This window comes from Mauremys mutica, chromosome 7 (assembly GCF_020497125.1).
Source record: "Mauremys mutica isolate MM-2020 ecotype Southern chromosome 7, ASM2049712v1, whole genome shotgun sequence".
NCBI classification, from domain to species: domain Eukaryota; kingdom Metazoa; phylum Chordata; order Testudines; family Geoemydidae; genus Mauremys; species Mauremys mutica.
Window position 1 is genome coordinate 84,151,935 of NC_059078.1, and position 20,216 is coordinate 84,172,150.

At 38.9% G+C, this 20,216-nt stretch overlaps 1 protein-coding gene across 3 annotated transcripts in view; it reads right to left on the bottom strand.

Moving 5' to 3' along the window:
- CTNNA3 (catenin alpha 3) overlaps window positions 1-20,216 on the bottom strand; it is a 967,088-nt gene that overhangs the window by 295,182 nt on the left and 651,690 nt on the right. Inside the window, exon 1 of one of the 3 annotated variants that reach the window (XM_045025626.1) lies at window positions 3,052-3,158. The exons of the other annotated variants lie outside the window; for them this stretch is intronic. The gene's annotated coding sequence lies outside the window, so the exon portion shown is untranslated. Of the gene's footprint in view, window positions 1-3,051; window positions 3,159-20,216 lie in introns of those variants that run through there. 3 annotated transcript variants of the gene reach the window in all.

The window sequence follows — 20,216 nt, forward strand, 5'->3', positions numbered from 1 at the left end:
TGTACACAGTATTCCAAATGACGCCATACCAGTGCCTCGCACTGAGATATTAATACTTCTCTGTCTCTAATGGAAATGCCTCACTTGACACATCCTAGGACAACATTTGCCTTTTTCATCACATTATGGTTCATAGTCATCCTGGAATCAATCCACACACCCTAGTCTCTTCTCCTCTGCTGTTTCCAACTGATGAGCACCCAGCTTGCAGCAGAAATTCTTATTTGACATTACACTATGTACAACTGAATTTCATCCCATTTCGTCACTGCAGTCTTGAAGGTCATCCAGATCTGTCTTTATAATATTCCAACTCTCCTCTGTATTGATGACACTTCCCAACTTTGTATCATCGCCAAATTTCATCAGCATTCTCCTACTTTTTGTGCCAAAGCCATTAATAAAATTATCGAGTAAGATTAGTCCCAAGACCAATCCTTGAGGAACTCCACTGATAACCTCCCTCCAGTCTAATAATTCGCCTTTCAGCACAACCCATTGCCTTCCCCCCTTAGCCAGTTCCTTAGCCACCTTGCAATTCTTGTACTGATCCCATCTTTCCTAATTTAACTATTAATTTCCCATGTGGTAATGTGTCAAATGCTTTACTGAAGTCCAAATTTATTAGATCTCCTGCATTTCCCTGGTCTAAAAAATTAGTTATTTTTTTCAGAGAAGGAAATCAGGTTGATTTTAACTTTGGTAAACCCATGATGTATTACATTCTCTTTAGCATTTACCTCTATGAATTTAATATTTTACAATTTATTCTAAAGCCTCACATACTACAGAGGTCTGTAATTGCCCAGATCATTATTTCCCCTTTAAATACGGGTAAGCCATTATGTTTTCATTTAGAACACAGGATGGACCTACTCTGGCGATGAATCAGTGTGGTGGATTTCAAAAGGCTGTTATCTGTAGGACCCCTATCTCAGTTGGAAGTTGTGTATTGAATTGGGCAGGGGATTGCAGAAAGAGAAAGGATGGTCTTTTGGTTAAAGCAGTTGAATGCTGCCCTGGACAACTGGATTCTTTCCCTGTCTGTGCCACAGAGTTCCTATGTGATATTGAGCAAGTCACTTAAACCAAACTTTTCATAGGGCTCACTAATGGTGTGTTCCTCATTTTCTGGGTGCTTGTTGTGAGACTCTGAGGTCTGATTTGAATAAGTGCTGAACATCCACAGCTTCAGCTGAAGTTAATGGGAGCTGTTCTTTGGTGCTATATGTTGCCAAGTTCTTTGAAAATCCATTTCCTAAGCATTTCAAATTAAGCATCCAAAATTAGTGGATAATTTTGATCTTAATCTCTTTGTGCCTTTGTTCCCCATCTGTGAAATGAGGATAATACCACCCCACATCTTACTGGGGTGTTGTGAAGATTAATTCATTAAATGTTTGTGAATTCTCAGATACTACAATGATGAGCATCATTCAAAAACCAATGAGGAAATTAATATGCCTGTCTTCAAAGCAGAGTTTGAGTAGCCTGTATGGCCTAGAGCCACATATTGAACAATGAGGCAAAAACAAAATATTGAATAGCTTCTCATTAAGTGGGAACCATCCATCATCCTAGGTACTGAATGATCCTGTGGGAAAAACAGTATGTGGTCATGTAATAAAGATTGTATCATACTGCAAATGCACAAGGGTGACAATAAAGATTATATGGGCAACCTTAATTCTGGCATTTTGTAACTTTTGAGCGCTTTACTTTATAACATTAATAATGTTCTTTTAACATAGGCTATGTTTGTTTGGTTTTTGCATATATTTAACATTTATATTAAAAATGGCAGCATTCAAAGACCCCCAATCAGGACTAGAGCTCCATTGTGATAGCCACTGTATAGGAAAGCACAATGGTATATTGGATGAGTGAAACCTTGACTCTTATTGTGCTGTGCCTACAAATAAATCATACAGTATGTTGACCCAGAGAGTTTGCCACAGAAATAAAAGTATACAAAATATCTGGAGCAAAAATACTGGACTCTTTCCTTAATAAATTTAGTTTCTTTCTAAACTATTTCCACTCTTGACCCATGAAACAGCTTTTGAAGTGAAAGACTGCCAAGAACTAGAAGCAGCTCATACAATAAGACTGTTTTAACATTTGATTTTCCTTTAGCAAACAATTCAGTGACCCATATGAAAACAAAGTGAAAGAACAGGCTATATTATTCACCTAATATCTGTCATACAGTCTGCCTAGAGCAATCCTGCTTCATTCCACTGAAAATCCTGTTCAGAAAATGTGTGTGCAATTTGGACAGTGGCACAACTGCTTAGCCTAGGAGTTGACTCTAAGGCTGTCTGATTATGCTCTTGGAAAAGGAATCCCACAGCTATGTTCCTGGAGGCATGTCCAGTACCTTAATGGGTATTTTGGCCTTAGATGCACAGTTAGGAGAGGACTGCCATTTTGGCATCTGGACCAACCTCTACTGTCATTGTCAGCATATTTTATTTTTGTCTATGACCAAAACTATGCATCTTCAGCTTTTATAATAATAATACTATCTTCACTCTTCCAATTTGTAGCTGTCTTTCCTTTGCTTTTGGCAGCAGTTGAAGCTCAAATCTAATCTACAAACTGAGTTAGTTCTGCTTCTTACTTTTGACACAAATATTTTAAATATAATACCTAACCTTGAATGCATTATTTCATTTTGTCTTTTTCAGTTCTACAGTTATATATTCTTTGTTTCTCCTTTTGACAAACAAAAGGGAATGTTTTTCTAAATGACTCATCTAAAGTGATGCAATAACGGAAACAAGTCTGCACAGGATGTACAGCCCATCTTATATAGCTTTAATATTGTGTGCACATAAAATAAATTTAGCACATCCAAACACACTGCTACCCAGGATAGCCACAGACTTGTACAATGATCAAGTTATAGAATATGGGACACATGAAATGCAACCACATAAGAGATATCCATCAGTTGGGGAGAGTTATATGAATACAATTCACACTACCATTGCCACTCTGTGCTTGACATAGAGTTGTTACAACAAACTTTTCCCTTTTCCACCTCACCAAAACAATGGCCTGGATTTCTGCCTCCCACAGAAATCAGCTTGGAAAGGACATTTCTCCATGATCCCCCAGTAGCGTTTCCATAAAATCATTCAGTGTGGTTTGGCCCCTGCAGAATGCATAGGGGTTCTACCTTCAGTTTCTATGGATACTAGAGATCAACAGGACCCCTTGAGTCTCGGCAGCAGCTGTGACATGTGCTTGCTTGTAGGCAACTGCCAGGGTCTCATGATCCAGTGTCATTTACCAGAACCTGAAGCAAATTGTAATTTGCAAGCATATAGGGAGCACTGGGCTGTATTACCTTATATACACAGGTCCACACTTGACTTGGAAGGGAATGATACAGGTCTGCCCAGTAATTCCTATCTTGCCCTAGGCCTGCTCCTTCCTCACATTTGGATCCTGAAACTATAGGGTTCTCCCAGACAGAGGAGGCAGCACCATGCCAAAGCTATGTGCAGAGGGATGATCAGTCCAAAAAATGGAAAATATGTAAGTTAATGAGGAAGAGTCACTAATTTTTTGCTCCATTGGTTTTAAATATTACAACAACTAGCAAGAGAGAGAGAGAGACCATTTTAGAGTGCTTTGGTTTGTAGTTTTGCCCACTTCCACTTTCAGAAACTTGGAAAGAATTCCTGGAATAATTATGAAGGCATTGCTAAGTTCCCTACAATAGTTAAAGCCGTGTTGAGATCTGCAGTTAAAATAGGGTTAAAAGAGGGAAAAGCAGTGCTTCTCTGCCTTCTTGTTCTCCAGAAGGACCTGCTATGGCTCACCAGGGGCTTAGTCACAGCAGAAGTCCTTGCACAGTCTAGAGATGTACAGCTCTTAAATTAGGTTTAGATGCCACAAGAGATGGGTGATCCTCGTGCAAAGCTTTCACACTATTTTTTAGAGAGATTCACAAACTAGCTGGAGTTTTCAAACAAATTGTTTCCTTTTCAGTTTAAGTAAATCTTTTTCCCCAAAGGATGATTCCATTTAAAAACCAAGCAAACAAACAATTTCTAGGAAGAGTTTTAGGGAGAAAAGAAATATGCCATAAAACAAGACTGATACAAATGGCTTCCCTATACACACGTGGCAAAATTCTGCAATGACTTACATGGGCTGTAAAAGTCACTTGTCAAGTACATGATAAGAAAAGAGCTGTAAGTCATGAAAGTTACCGTATATACTCGATCATAAGCCGGTTCATTTATAAGCTGACCCCACCAAGATGGATAAGTAAAAATGGAATTTTTTTTATAACACATTCATAAGCTGACCCTATAATTCAGGGGTCAGCAAACTCTGGCTCCCGGGCCATCAGGATAAGCCGCTGGTGGGCCAAGATGGTTTGTTTACCTCAAGCATCCACAGGCACGGAGGTAAACCTAAGTAAACAAAGTGTCCCGGTGCGCCAGCTGCCTACCCTGATGGGCCGGGACAGGAACTGGTGGGGAAATGTTTTGGCGGGGAGAAGCTGGGAGTCAGGGGAGTAACCCCTCTGACCACCCCCCACATGACGCCACCCCTAACCTGGGACCTCAACACTCTCCCCATCCCATCCCTTCCCACCTTACCTGGGGAGGGCCAGGGGAGGATGTCTCTGGCCTGGCTGGAGCTGCTCAGGCAGGCTGGGCAGCACGGCCACAGCCTGCTCCAGCGGGTCAGACTGGGTGGCACGGCCACAGCATGTTCCAGCAGGCTGAGCCGGACGGCACGGCCGCAGCGTACTCCGGTGGGCCGGGCGGAGCGGCCACAGTCTGCTCTGGGGGGCGGGGCCGAGCTACACGGCTGCAGCCTGCCAGCTCAGAGCTGCAGCTGCTTTGGAGGCTGGGGGGAGAGCAACGTGGCCAGAAGCGGAGACACTCTTGCCCCGCCTGTTCCCTTCTGGCTCTGCTGGCTGTGCTGCCTCTCCTTGCTCCCTCTGTTGTGGGGAAAGGCTATGTCCCACCTCTCCCGCTCTATACCCGTTCATAAGCCAACCCCCTTCTCTGGTGCTTCCCTTTTTTACTAAAAAAAATTCGGCTTATGAACGATTATATACAGTATCTAATTTGTGCCAATGAAGGCAATGGGTGAGGTGCAAAGTGAGTGTAAACTGACAAACACAGAGGGCTCAATATTTCTTTTAATGGACAGTCTTTCAACTGAGAGCAAGGCTGAAATGCTCCACACCTGGGGAAGCACCAGATGAAATTCTGCGTGAGCTCAGTTCTTACTTTTCCATATCTCCACCATAGAATTTTGCCCATTGAATTTATTTTTTCATTTGAGTTCTCTCTCTCCTCTTTCTGCTTTCTTTGTACTGGTTCTCTCTATCTTTTCCCCACATTGCCCAGCCTCCAATCCATTTTTCTATTTATTTTCCCTTTTTTTCCTCTCTATCCTTCATTCCCTTATGCCACAGTCTCTCCAAATAGTATTTAAAATATTTAAATCAATGCACGATGTTCAAGTGAGCTTGTCATTAAACAAAAAAAAATTGCCAATCTATGGCGTCAAGTAGACAAAACATTCTATTGTCTTCTCCATTTAATTACTACATTCTGAGCAATAGTTTCTCCTTTTTAAGTGCTGATTTGGTGCATTTGGAAGAGTTATTTTCTAAAAATTTTAAGCATACACTCATTGATCACGTGAATTTCCTCTTATGGTTATATTCTAACTGAATTTCAAAATTATCACTGGCTATGGGCACCCATGAATTTCAAAAATCACATCAGTCGAATTGTTTTGAAAGAAAAATTATTAGTGATACTAGCAGATAAGTCTAGAAATCTAGGGATTTTTTAGAAAGATGGAACCCAGAAATAAGCATGAATGGATATAAAGTTACAGTATGAGTCCTAAAAACTTAACCAAGAAACTGAAGAAAATTCCCAGGCAATCTCTGTACATGCTGGAAGATCTCCCTCCCCCCCCGACACACATCCTATGACCATAGCGTCCTGCCTGATCTCATCGTGTGCGTCCCTCCTCTCTTCATGTTCTTGTAATGCTTTACGGGACTCCGCAATTGTTTGCCTCCACGCATTCAGCTGGGCCTATCAGTGTGGGAGGACATAGGCAAGGAGCACAGGAAGACCGCAAGCATCAGTTCTAGACTGTGGGGGGATGAAATAAAGACAACTATGATCATACCCCAAACTGACACACAAGATGTGGTAGGAAGTGAAGCTGGGGAAGATGAGCAAGGGGCAGACAGAACCTATGCTATCTCATGCTGCTGCACTTACAGGGCCTTGGCTCAGGACCAAGTGGAGGAGGACGACCCAGGTCCCCCTGTCCACCCTGGAACTATGACTCCTGGTCCCAAGGAAGGCAGACCTGCAGGTTACCAGCAAAGAAGCCAGTCCAGCTGGGACCTCATTCAGAGGGCCAGGACACCTGAACTGATAGAAAGACTGGAGTTGGGGGCCCAGACTACTAAGCCTACTGACTGATCAAACCACCCTGCTACAGGAACCTCTTCTCTCTGCTGCACCTCATGATTGTCAAAAAGAAGTTTGTTTGTGGAAAAACAAATAGAATTGCCATACTGGATCAGACCCATATCCAACTAGCCCAGTATCTTGTTTCCAACAATAAATGTGCAGGAAGCCTCCTTCTCCATAGTAGTTAGGGACCAGATTAACCCCCAAAGTTTGAGGTTTAATATTGCTACCAAACTTTTGTTAGCATTAAATACTATAAGTATTGTTATACTGGCAAAACTTCTAGGTTTAGAGTAAGCCTAAAAGACAATTCCTGTCTGAAGGAATTTGCAATCTCAGGTCCTGATCTTGAAAGTTCAATATAGGAATTCCCTATTGCCTTTATGGAGCCCCCTTCATGTCAATTATTAGTACACTGAAATTACAGTGTGATTATCAAATGCATGTACTTAACCTTATGTGGACAGGATTTTGTTCTATTTACTTGTATCCAAGTATAACCTCAGTCTAATAACAGTGTATTATGTATATCATGTATAAAACTGAGAGGTACTAATACTAATGGTGCTAATACTAAAACCATTCATTCATGCAGTTAACCATCCAGTCATATGAATAGTAAGAAGATGGATACTTTTTTTAAAAAAATCAGGGTTTTTTATTTATTTTTTTAAAATCTAAATTAAATATTTTTTTAAATGAATATATTTAAAATTAAATTAGAAATGCTGACAATATATAAGGTCTAAACTTAATGTAATCTATTACAATCATTCACATATAATAAATAATATTAATATTAAGCAGTACATGTTTATTTCTGAAGTTCTAAAAAGTGTCAAACCTCTAAGCTGGTGGAAGTCACTGGCTAATACCTGGAACCAGTTTGTTAAGTGATAAACGAGCTTTCGACAGAAGTAGTTTCTTCTGTAGGTGCAGAGAGAATATTTTCTTCATTTCCATTTATTCAGCTACCTTAGTCAATGATTAGTTCATTCAAAGTTAAGAAATGAATTCGGAGTTAAAAAAGTAAGAATGATTGTTTTCCTCTTTCAATTTATAAATAAAAACTAAGTGTGAAAGGATGAGATCTACTAGTTCTAAAAACTTGATACTGGTTTTGGTTACCAAAAACAATCCATTCAATTTACTACCTACAGATAATACTTCCTTTGTTTAATAAATAAATGCAAAAAGTGTTTTAATAGTTTCCCCCTTATATATCCTTCAAATTTAAGATAGTTTCATTTAACTAATAAAAATGTTTTTGCATATTTTAATTGAATTTCAATTTCTATCCCAATAGATCCTGATAAATCACAAATAAAAAATTAATCACTTAGTAAATAATGTATCATTCATCATTTTCTATTAAAAATATGAACAAATGCATATTTAGCTACATAATTGCTTAAATAGATTTGTATATAGTGTACCGTCCTGGTTAGCAAAAACTAACCACAGTATAGCTATGTTGTAATTGCATTGTAACTATAGTGCAATTACAATCCCCGAATAAGGTATAATCTAAACGCAAAGAGAGAGCTAATTTAATTTAGATCTTAAACTAGATCAGCAACAGAATGCTCAAATAAAATTCAGGCAAATGTGCTAGAAACAAATACAGTATACTTGTGGGGCTAGAATACTGTAAGTGTAATGAAGTACTATTATGCAAGCTTAGTTTTTCAGTAAAGATATATTAAATCTAGCAGTTTCCTCATATGCTTGTCAGTGGGGTTTACAGCTATAAAATTGGCACCACTCCAGACTGGCTTCACCTTTTGACACTTCCCTAGTGATGCCAGGTCCCTTAAGATTGTGCTCATTGCTGATTTGAATATCATCATTATACAGTTCCTAGCGCTTCATGTGCACACTTATGGAGTATTCTGTGAGGAAAAATATCAAGAAGTGAAGATAACAATGAGTTGTCAGACTGCTGACAAAAGGACTAGTCACTAAATGGACATCCAGGAAGATTAAGGAGATTTAGGAGGGGTGAAGGAGCGGAGCTGCAAGATCATCATTAGTAAAAAGCATCTGGAAAACAGAATGGGGCCAGGAGTACTCATTTTATGGAATATAATCCCATAGGGTAGGAAGGAGCCAGCTGCCAGTGGTAAATCTGCCATTTAGGTCACTTGTCAGAAAAATTAGTATATAAAATCCAACTGAAATAAATTAATCTTTATTCCAATTCTGTGCAGCACTTGCAGCAGATTACAACATTGCATTGCATTTTGATCTTCCAAAATAAACATGCCTGAGGAGTCAACTGTTCCAGTGCACCAGTGCAGTGTGTTTTCCAGTAGAGGCACTGTTGTGATAATTGGGCCTACAAATTTACCCTAATTGTGAGTTCAACTGTAAAAAGTGAACATAAATTCATGAGATGTCACAACAACCTATAGCAACAAATGTTGATGGGAAACAGTGCAAAAGTGAGACAGAAAAACTGCATTAGTACAAACAAACTGGCCTACTGATATTATTCCAGGACTATGTTGAGATCATGCCTGGTAAACAAGACCAGTACAGAACTGGAAATTAATTAACCAAAACGGGTGTGTTGGAAATTAGGCCTAATTGTTGACCAAATATTGAGGGGAAGGTCTATTTCACCCATCAGTCTTCCTGAAAAAGAGAGTTGTGGGGTGGGGGAATAACAACTGGAATAAGCCTCACCATCATGGCTGCCACGCACACCATTTCCTTTGACCCCAGACTTTGTCTGAATCCTGAAAGATGTTCTGACCTGATGACACTGCCACCTCAACCAGCTAAATCCCGCATACTACCAAGGATGTGAAAAATTGTCTCTTTCCCCCACCCTAATTTTCTTTCCTAACTTAATTTCTTCTCTATCCTCCCTCTCCACAATTTTTCCTTCTGTTTAGTAAGAGTCTCAGCAAGACTGCATATTTTGCAACATTGCTGTGAGCCTGTGACTAAGAAGAGGAAGTATGATGTCCTGTCCCTTCAAATGTTTGGTCATTCTGTACTACCCCTTCGCCAGTGAAAAGACTGTTTAGTTTTGGTTTCAGTTTTGCCACCAGAACAATAAAGTCTCCACAGCAAAGACGCTGTGCTTAAATCACTTCCTGCTGTGTCTGTATCCTTCTCTTCTGTGTCCAAACATAACATATTGGTGATGAGGAATTTATATCCCACATGTATCCAGTGTTTCCACTGCTTGAACAAAGAAGAAATATTATTTGCTTACTCTAAAAAAACAAAGTTCACCTAGCGGCGCAAGATGGCAGACTGCTGTTTTTGTTGCAAAGGATAGTACGATCCAGCCAGCAAAAGAGGGGAAGCAGTCAACTAAAAACGTAATGAAGAAAGAGGCTGCTGCCTAGAGCTGCTGCAAACACAGCAGTGAGAGGAAAGCAGATATTTTTGTTCTCAAGCAAGGTAGGGAGACAGCCTTTAACCTGCACTCAGTATCTACCAAAAGCAGAGGGAGCCTAAATATAGCCAAGGAGATTCTGTAGTCTGCAGTGTAAGCACAGAGCTAGCAGAGGGAGATCAAGCACAGATATTGCACAGTTCAAAAATAAAGTTTCTTTGTGGAAAAGAAAATGTTCAGAAGGGCAAAAAAGTTAACAGGAGAAAAGTTAAATGGCAACTTTTGTGGGCAACATTGGTGAATTTGATGAAAACAACAAATCGTCGTGGTGTATATGAAAAAAGATCAAGAGAATCATCTTTGAAATTTGTACACTGTCTTGCAATGTTTGGAAGACGCTGGACAGAGTACATGATGACAAATATGGGTTTTTCATGCCTTCAATTGACTACCTTGGACAAGTAATTGATGCCACAGGCTTAAGGAAATTGCCAGGGAAAGAGAAGGTAGTTTGTCAAGCATCTCCATCAAAGAACATTTCACAGCTACCTTCATTCTTAGCGCTACTTTATCACTATGGTAAATTTCGAACTAATATGACAACAGTATTGGCACCTTTAACATGAACTGTTACAAGCAAAGTAAAAATGGAAATTGACTAAACAGTGTGCGTGTGTGCATTTGGGGAAACAAAACGCACCTCAGCCAACCTCATTTGATGCCTCACGACAATTGAAACTTTTTTGACTTGTGCTGTTTCACTATAGGAAGTGGATTCGGTTCTTTCTGACATTTTTCTTGATGGCAGAGAGAAACCAATTGCCTTCATTTTAAAAACACTCATCACCTCTGAGTAGAACTATACAAAAGTAGAGCAAGAAGCTCGCAGCATTATATTCAGAATTTGGAAGTTCCAAACCTATCTGTATGTATGGTAGACATCTTACCTTGTTGGTGGATCATCACCATTAATTTTAGGTTTTGGACTGAAACATAGGTGAACATTGAGGCACTGACTATATGATTCAATTCCATAAAGGGACTCAACACGGCAATGCTGATGGACTGTCACTCCTGCCATGCCCAAGTGCCCATCAACCCAAAGAAACTTCAAATTGTTATCTCAATTTGATGGATAAGTTACCCATGACCAGCACAGATATCAATGAAGAAACTGCTAAGGATAATGTGCTTTCTCTTGTGTTGGGACAAGTACTGCATGGTACAATGTCAGATCATAAGTATCCCCAGTTCATATAGTTCATGTCACATTAATGTGAATTATCTGTGGATCAAGGTTGCATTTTATGGGGAATGCAAGTCATCATTCCAAATCACTTCAATCTCTGGTTTTGGATGCTCTGCATGAAGATATTTTTGGCACTGTACAGATGAAGGCCATCACCTCAAGTCATGTCTGATAGCTGGGGTTCAACAAAGACATTGGGAGGAAGGCAAAGTGCTGTACTATGTGTCAGCAAATTCTGCATGATCCTGGCCCAGCTCATCTACATGTTTGATTATAGCCTCCGACTCCTTGGACATATATTCAAGTCATGTATTTGCCATGCCATTAGAAAGTGTATGTTTTGGTCATAGGCAATGCCCATTCAAAATGGCCAGAAGTTTTTAGAATGACTTTTACTACAGCTACCAAGACTATTGGACATCTTTGTACCTTGTTTAGCCAATTTGGTTTACCATTACAGTTGATGAGTGTCAATGGATCTCAGTTCTATTCAGTGGGATTTCAGATGTTCCTAGCTCCAAATGGAATTCAGCTCATATTCTCTGCTCCATATCATCCTGCTACAAACAGACTTTGTACAGACACTTAAGCAGCCTTAAGAGCTAACCAGACTATTTTAAGTCATCAGTACAAATTGGAAAAATGTCTTTTTGGTCTACAGGAATACACCACATGCTACTTTCAGCTTCATCTCTTTTCTTGAAGCAATCTTGCGTACCTGCTGGGCCTGCTACATTCTGATGTTACATCACATGTAGCCAAATCCCAGGCTATGCACACTGATTGACATAGAATCACAGAATCATAGACTTTAAGGACAGAAGGGACAAATATGATCATCTAGTCTGACCTCCTGCACAATGCAGGCCACAGATTCTCATCCATCCACTCCTGTATCAAACCTGTGTCTGAGCCATTGAAGTCCTCAAATAATGGTTTAAAGACTTCAAGGTGCAGAGAATCCTCCAGCAAGTGACCCGTGCCCCCTGCAAAGGAAGGCAAAAAAACCCCAGGGCTTCTGCCAATCTGCCCTGGAGGAAAATTCCTTCCCAACCCCAAATATGGTGATCAGCTAAACCCTGAGCATATGGGCAAGACTCACCAGCCAGACACCCAGGAAAGAATTCTCTGTAGTAACTCAGATCCCACCCCATCTAACATCCCATCACAAGCCATTGGGCACATTTACCGCTAGTAGTCAAAGATGAATTAATTGCCAAAATTAGACTATCCCATCATACCATCCCTTCCATAAACTTATCAAGCTTAGTCTTGAAGCCAGATATATCTTTTGCCCCCACTACTCCCCTTGGAAAGCTGTTCCAGAACTTCACTCCTCTGATGGTTAGAAACCTTTGTCTAATTTCAAGTCTAAACTTCTTGATAGCCAGTTTATATCCATTTGTTCTTGTGTCCACATTGGTACTGAGCTTAAAATAATTCCTCTCCCTCCCTGGTATTTACATTTACATGAAACCTGTCATTATTCTTTGCAAGTAGAAGACTTTGTGTGTACTTGTAACTACAGTTGTGGAGTAAAACTGGTACCTGGAGAACTTGTAAAATGCATCGCAGCTATTTCGTTCATGGTAAAACTATCCAATGGTACTTTATGGAAATGGCATATGTATCGGTTGCAGCCTTGACAACTACTAGAGTCCAGGGATGTTCCAGTAGGATTTTCTGTTCCTCCAATCGAACCTCATTCTGTTATAACTCCTAATTTTGATGACTTGGTGGTAGAAACTTGGGTACCAGATCCAGTTGATTCCTTATCACTGTTTTTTCCTATTGTTCAGGACACTGCCACACCATCATCGCCACATTATTCCAGCAAAGGTCAAAAGCCAGTGGTTCGCCTGAACTGGTAAATTGCTTTGTTAGTTGCTATTCCAGGGCAGCATAAACCCTTGCAATTTATGAATCTGCTGTAGTCCACCTACAACATTTAGTTAGGTTATATAGTGTTTTATGTTAGCCATGTAAATGATAATGTATATATGTTTGGAAAGTATTTTAAAGGAGGATGGAGGAATGTGTTGTCCTGTCACTTTAAATGTTTGGTTGCTCTGTACTGCCCTCTCCCAGTGAAAATCCTCACTTTGGTTTTTTTCAGTTTTGCTGCCAGAAGAATAAAGTCTCCGCAGCAGAGAGCTGTGCTTAAATCGGTTCCCTCTGTGTCCATCTGGTTCTCTGCTGGGACCAAATATAAAAGGCAGCTAAAAACAATGTCCTGAACAGCCCAGTGCTGGTACAAGTTTGCCAGGACTCGGAGTGGCTGATATGACAAAGTGCTGTGTTTTTCCAGCAGTGAGGTTGCAAGTCAGAGTCAATGTCAGAGACAGAAGTTGCATTTTCTAACTTTGCTGTTTTTTTCTCTCCCCTTGTATGTGTCTGTCTTGTTGAGTCTTTGTAGGCAATGGGATTGGACTTTAGCATTAACAGTAGCAACAATATCTCCAGCCATTTCAACTAACTTCTTTTACCACACTCACACACACAAAGATTGTGTTACCATCTTTTATAACATCTACAAAACCATAAGACAAGGAGGTATTCCTTCTCAAAACTTTCTCCAGCTAAAGAGAAGGGGAACAAAGGATGTTGTTAAAATGAAAACCTTATTTAATACTTTATATTTCAAATGCTTTACTGTTTTTCTGTATCTTTATTAAAAAGATGTAAAAGATTTTAATGGTATGCTTGCCATAATACTAAGCAATCTGAGATCTCTGTATGCCGGAATCTTGTTGGACAGTAAATGGGTTACGTTGATATCTTTGGGCCCCTATAGTCCATCTAAATTAATACAACAGGGGCCAGAGTTCAAATCAAGGCAGTTTATCAAGCTTGTAATTATAACATGCTTTTGGGGATACTCAGAGCTGTGAACCATTATGTTACCTCTCTGCCTCAGAAAAAAGTGAAAATTGCTGGCAATTAGATGGTGTGTCAGCTTACTGCCAGACCAGTCATTCTTTCTCACCAGCAAACTTCTCAAGGCTCTCCTGGCCCAGACCTCACCTAGCATGTCACAATCAGTGAACTCCAGTCCTTGGGCTCCCCAGAGATGTTTCTCTACAATGCACAGCCTCTACCACTCTGCATTCACAGAAGATATTAACTTTGTTGCTCTTTTATATAATCAGCTCCTCACAGTTTATTAATTTAACAGAGGCAAATACACCCTTCACTTCAAATACAGCATTGAGTTGATTATAGTAAAAATAAAACAACTTTACTAACAAAAGACCATGGATTAAATGATAACAAGAAAAAGAGATAAAGGTTGAGAGGGTTACAAGCAAATAAAAGTGAAAACATCTAAAACTGTAAAACTTAAATCTACAAAGATACAGTCTTGTTCAAGCAGCAAAGAGTCCTGTGGCACCTTATAGACTAACAGACGTATTGGAACATGAGCTTTCATGGGCGAATACCCACTTCGTCGGATGCAAGAGTCTTGAGTCTTGTTCAAGATTATTTCTTTTACCCATAATCTCCTTTTCCATCTTTTTACTAGTCAGCCTGGCCAGGACCCATCACAGAGATCAAATCACTTGGTTCCTTTGTCTCCTAAGGTGAAGGATAAAGTTCAGTTTCTGACTCTGTTCCTTATGTCCCCAATGGGATTGCTTTGTCTTGCAAGTCAGGAAAGTCTCCTGGGGATTCAGTCTCTAGTGTTTCTCTGGGGTGAATGAGAACCTTTAATTGTTTCTCTCTCTCAAGTTCAGGAACAAGATAACTTCCACTCATTTAGCTTAATAGTTTTGTTTACTGTTAATATGTACATTGAGGTAAATCCACATTCCTTTTTCTAGGACAGACCTGTTTATCACCTTTACCTAGGCTAGGCTTTCTGGTCTTAAATATATTCTAGCAGAGGGAATTAATAATGTCACCTATAAAATTAACATATGCATTGTACAACTATATTAATAACCAGTGAGTTATTAGCTTTCATGTGATACCTCACAAGGCATTTTTGTACAAATACTGAAGCAGTGTGTAACAGAGTTTGCCTTGGGTCACAGTCATATTAGTACCTCTCTGGATACCCTAATTGGTTTCAGCGGAATTTAATAGTTTTTTAAAATGTTGCTAGCCCTTATAGCTATGAAGATTGTGACACAGAGGCCCATTCGTGGTTCAATACTCTGCATCAGCAGCTCTTGTCAGGCCTGACACACTGTTGTCATAATCTGTATCTAAAATATATCTCATAGGGTATAATTGGAAAACTAATAACTTATTGATTATTAATATTCTTGTAAGTGTACGGACAGAGTGTGCACAGAGAGTTCTGAATATGTACTAAAATTATCTTGTTAAAATGTGTTTGGAAAGCAATGCATAAACCCAGTATGCAAAGGAATGTGTGTTTGCTTGTCATCAGGCAGAGACAATGAAGGCACATTTATACAGAAGGTAAACAAACCCATCAACCTAGAGAGTGAGGGAGATACCATTTGAGGTTCAGACCCCCACAAGAGGCTAATTAATTGAATCAACTGGTTGTAGACAATATTACTGTATTATAAAAGTGTATCAAATAAGGTCTTCTCTGAAAGCTAATGACACAAAGTGATTAATATAATTGGGAAATATATGTATTAATACTATATGAGGAAATATGTTTACTTAATGATATTATGCTGTGACCAAACACAGGGAGAAACAGGATTTCTCCTAGACAGGAGGGAAGGCATCTATCTACCTGTCTCCAATGAAATTAAGCAAGCTGGACAAAAAACAATGGAAGTCCAATTTACATATGAATCAGCAAAGGATGGGAAGTCCACAGGAAGGGAAGAAGAGGATGAGAACAAAAACAGTATTTTGGGGAATATATAAGGAGAGATAAGCAGCTTTTTCTGGCACCCATCACTTGAAGGACTAAAGAGGCCAGAGGTCTTGAGATTGCAGAAAGATGGGCCCTTCCGCCAAGGGGACTCAAGCCTCTGGAAATTGATTATAGGTCAGAAACCATAACCATTTCTATCCTTCATTCCTTCTGCTTAGTATCAGTTAACCTATTACTTTTGTTTAATAAAATTATTTTACTTTTTACTATAATCCAGTCCTTGATTAAAATAGTGTTTGTTAGCTCCAGAAAAGTGGTAAGCTTTTGATGTACTATTGTTTTACAGGGACTAGTGAACGTAACATCTTTTCCAAATGTACCAGGATAGGGCTGGACATGTCAGAGTAGATGGGTTTAGGGAAATTCAGGACTAGGAATAGTCTTGGGATCACTCCTGCATAATGTGATAGAGGCTAGAACGGGGATGATGTGTTGTAGGCAGGTTGCTGTTGTCTGAGTGCTGAACCACAGCTACAGAGCAGTTTAGAGTCAAACACAGTGCTGCCATTTTGGGGGACATTTTTGTTCTTGGATTAGCAATCACAAGAGGTATTGCATTTACACACCCCTTTGGCTCTGCAGGGGATGAGTTGGACTCACTAACAAATGGTAAAATGCAAGTAAATTCCTGAGCTCGGTAAGTAGAATTGTCTCAGACCAGAGTACATTCCTCCCTGGGAGCAAAGGCTTCTCCCATTGCCCAAACCCTTCCTTTTAAGGGACTATTTCCTTAACAAAGGCCATCTGTCAGCCCCTTCCATGGGACTAACAATTTGGGTTTGGCAGGTACTTTCCCTCCTTTCCAAGGAAGCTTATTAAGTCTTTCCTCTCCTGGCTGATGGCAGGGTACATACACCATAATCACAAGTCCACTATTCAGAAACATATAACTTCTGTACAAGAACACTAAATGAATGAGAGGCTCATTGCTTCTTCTATACAATATGAAAAGCCCGCTTGACACAAACCCCATTCAAAAACAACACATCAATTATGTCCATAGGTGAACCAGTGTCTGTTTTAACTGAATATGCAAAAGCTGTTCCTCTAAATGGCATAACTAGTGTAATTCTTTCCATTAGTTTGGAATATTTTCACATCTCTGGGAAACAACTGTTGTTATGTTTGTTTTTATTTCAGGCAAATAGAAGCACATGAAATAAAAATGCAATCACAGTAAAATCCCCTAATTATATGCATTATTCCTGAATAAGCAAATGTCAAGGGCATAATTTGACCATAATATAAATGATGATTGACTACCAGGGTTGACTACAGAACATAGCTTCAGGTAAAGCATCTGCCTCCAACTATTAACTGGAAAGGAGATGGAGAGGGTTTTGCTTGTAACTAATAACACTTATTGGCAAACTATAAGATCTAATAGTTTAATAATTGGTACACATTAGTTTTATCACTAATGCTGTAATTATATTTGTTTTAATAAATTCATGCAACAATATGGTTTCATAAAACACTGATGCACAATTTACTCGAGTAGGCATAATATACTCTATAGCACATCCTTTGAGGGTGAGACATGGGAATCAGGGCTAAAATACCTGATCAGCACAGATATTTGGTGACTGTACCAACACATTACCGAGGGGCAAATCCAACTACTTGGCATCAGAAAGAAGCTGGATTGAATGTTTAAAATATGAGGAAATAACTTAAGAACAGCAACTGAGGTTTGGACTAAGTAATGATTCAGTTTTAATGTCACAGAATGAAGGGGTGGGGAAAATATATACAAATATGTGAGACAGGTTGGAGAATTACTCATGCTTTCAATATCAATGGTCACGTCTCTGGAAAAAGATTTAGGCATCAGGTTGGACAAGCTCAATGGAAACATCCTCTGAATGCACATAGGTGGTTTAAAAACAGATGTTAGGTTGTATTAAGAAAGAGATTAAGAATAACACAGAAAGTATTATATCACCATTATATAAACCATTGGTATTCCGTCACCTGGAATGCTATGTTCTAATTCTGGTCAGCACATCTCATAAAAGGATATTGCAAAATTTAAAAAGGTCAGATGAAGAGCAATGAAAATGGTCAGAGACCTGGAAAGAATGCCATTGAAGAGAGATTAATTAAAAAGTAGGACTATATAGTTTAGAGAGGAGGAGAAAAGATATGTGTTGTATACAACAATGAGTGATATAGAGAAGTCCAGGTGGAAACTCCTATTGACTATCATTCTGTACAAGAAAAAGGGAAAAAAATAAGCCTGAGTTCTATTCCTCCAATTCCAACGACTATGCAAGTATTTTATACAAAGCCAAACACTTTCAACACAAGAGACTGCATTTCCTTCTATAAATAGCACTAAAAACATAAATTGAGTCCACTTGGATAGTGTTAAAGTAAGGGAAAATACATTGTCTGCCCGAGCTTGTAAAAAGAATCTGTTACTCATATATTGAAGGATCTTCCCTGAAACCCACCCGTATAGACTTGTCCACTGATGCATATATAGATCATGTACACACACAATTCACATTCTGAATTAAAGAGAAAAGGCCAACTCAATCCATACCATATATTTATCTGCAGTCAAACTGATATAGGCACATTAGAATAGTATGTTACTGCTGGTATAATGCCAAAAAATGATGAATATGAAAGAGAATGATTTTTGAAATGGTGCTAATTATTTATATACCTTACAATTTATATGGAATAAATCTGAATACCAGACCCCTGAACATTAATCTGAATGTCAGATGTATGCATAACACTATCGAGAACCTAATTCTTTATGAGAACATCCCTCCCAGTAATCTGCCTGGGTGATAATTCTGCCCTTGAGACATGGATCAAGCCTTGCTGGCAGTACATATATTCTTCCTTTTTTAAACATCTCACTGGTTACAGAGGCTAATGCCAACTTAGTCTGACTACAGTAATGGCACGCTTTAGTTTAAACTTCGCTTCGCATTTTCCCAGCCAAAATGGGAAGAGGACCAAGATAAGTGGCATCATCAGAAATATACCTGAATTATCAGCAGTAACTTTCAAATTATAAATTTCTGGAGCATGGCAAATAAAAAGATTAGCTAGCTAAATTGCCAATAAGGTAATGTCTGGAAGTGATAACTCATTCTGCCATATTATTTTTGAGTATCAATATACCGTAAATAGGCATTTTTATCAAATTCAGAACATAGCAAGAATATAGCTTTGCACATCAAATTCCAAGAAAATGAAAGAGTCTGCTTGAAATAATGCTTTGCTTAAATAGTGTTAAGAGTTGGATCAAGCTTTTTTAGTCTGTACAGAATAAGTATAGTGTTCCAAGATCCTATTGATCAATATTAATGCCCAATTGTCTAACAGGTGCACTCCAAACTGGTGTTGCAATTGCACCTTCTGTTTGATAGCAACATTGTCATTTTCAAGATTTTTTGTACACAATGCTACATTGTTCTTGACAACATTTGGTTTGGAACTTAGTATGGCAGAATGGACAAGACTGAAAGATTGCCCACTACACTGTGTGAACCATGGAATATGTTTAATCACTATACAAATACTATAATATAATGTTATGGAAGCTGCTTTCAGATGTCATTATTCCTTCTATGTCTCTTATGAAGTTTTAGAATAACCAATAAGAAAGCATGAAAAAACAGCAAGGGTAATCATCTGCAGCCATAAATGAGATACATTTTTATGGAAATCATCTTTAGGCCCAGTTTTGAAAACTGGAGGTGGACATGCCTGAAAAACAAAAGATATGCACATATTTTTATATGCATACGTAAATATCATATACACTTGTATGCCTAATCACCTGAATTGTATGTGTGTAAATGTGGGTATTGCGCATGCAAATGTGTATTCATCCATGTATGTTCATTTTTTGTAGGCACAAGTCAGACTCTTTTTTTAAAAAATTGGTACTAAATGATTAAGTCAGTCCAACAGAAACTCTGAAATATTCTAATTATGAGCTTTAACTAGGGACGATTTCCTGCATACTTTCAAATTTCATTTCACATCTGCTGCAGAAAACTGGCATTGTTCTCTTTCATTTCACACCTCTTTCACTTCCAGACTTGCTATTGAGCGTATAAACTGCACATGTAGGGTGAGGACCTACATGCCATGTCAACCACAGTAAATAGACATTTTAATTTTAGAGGGATGTTTTTAATGGATACAATGTTTGTATAAAGCCTAATACAGCAGCAGATCCAAGCAGCAAACTTGTCTCACCCTAGATCCAGGGTTTTGGTTCAGTTCCCGCTTTTAGTAATA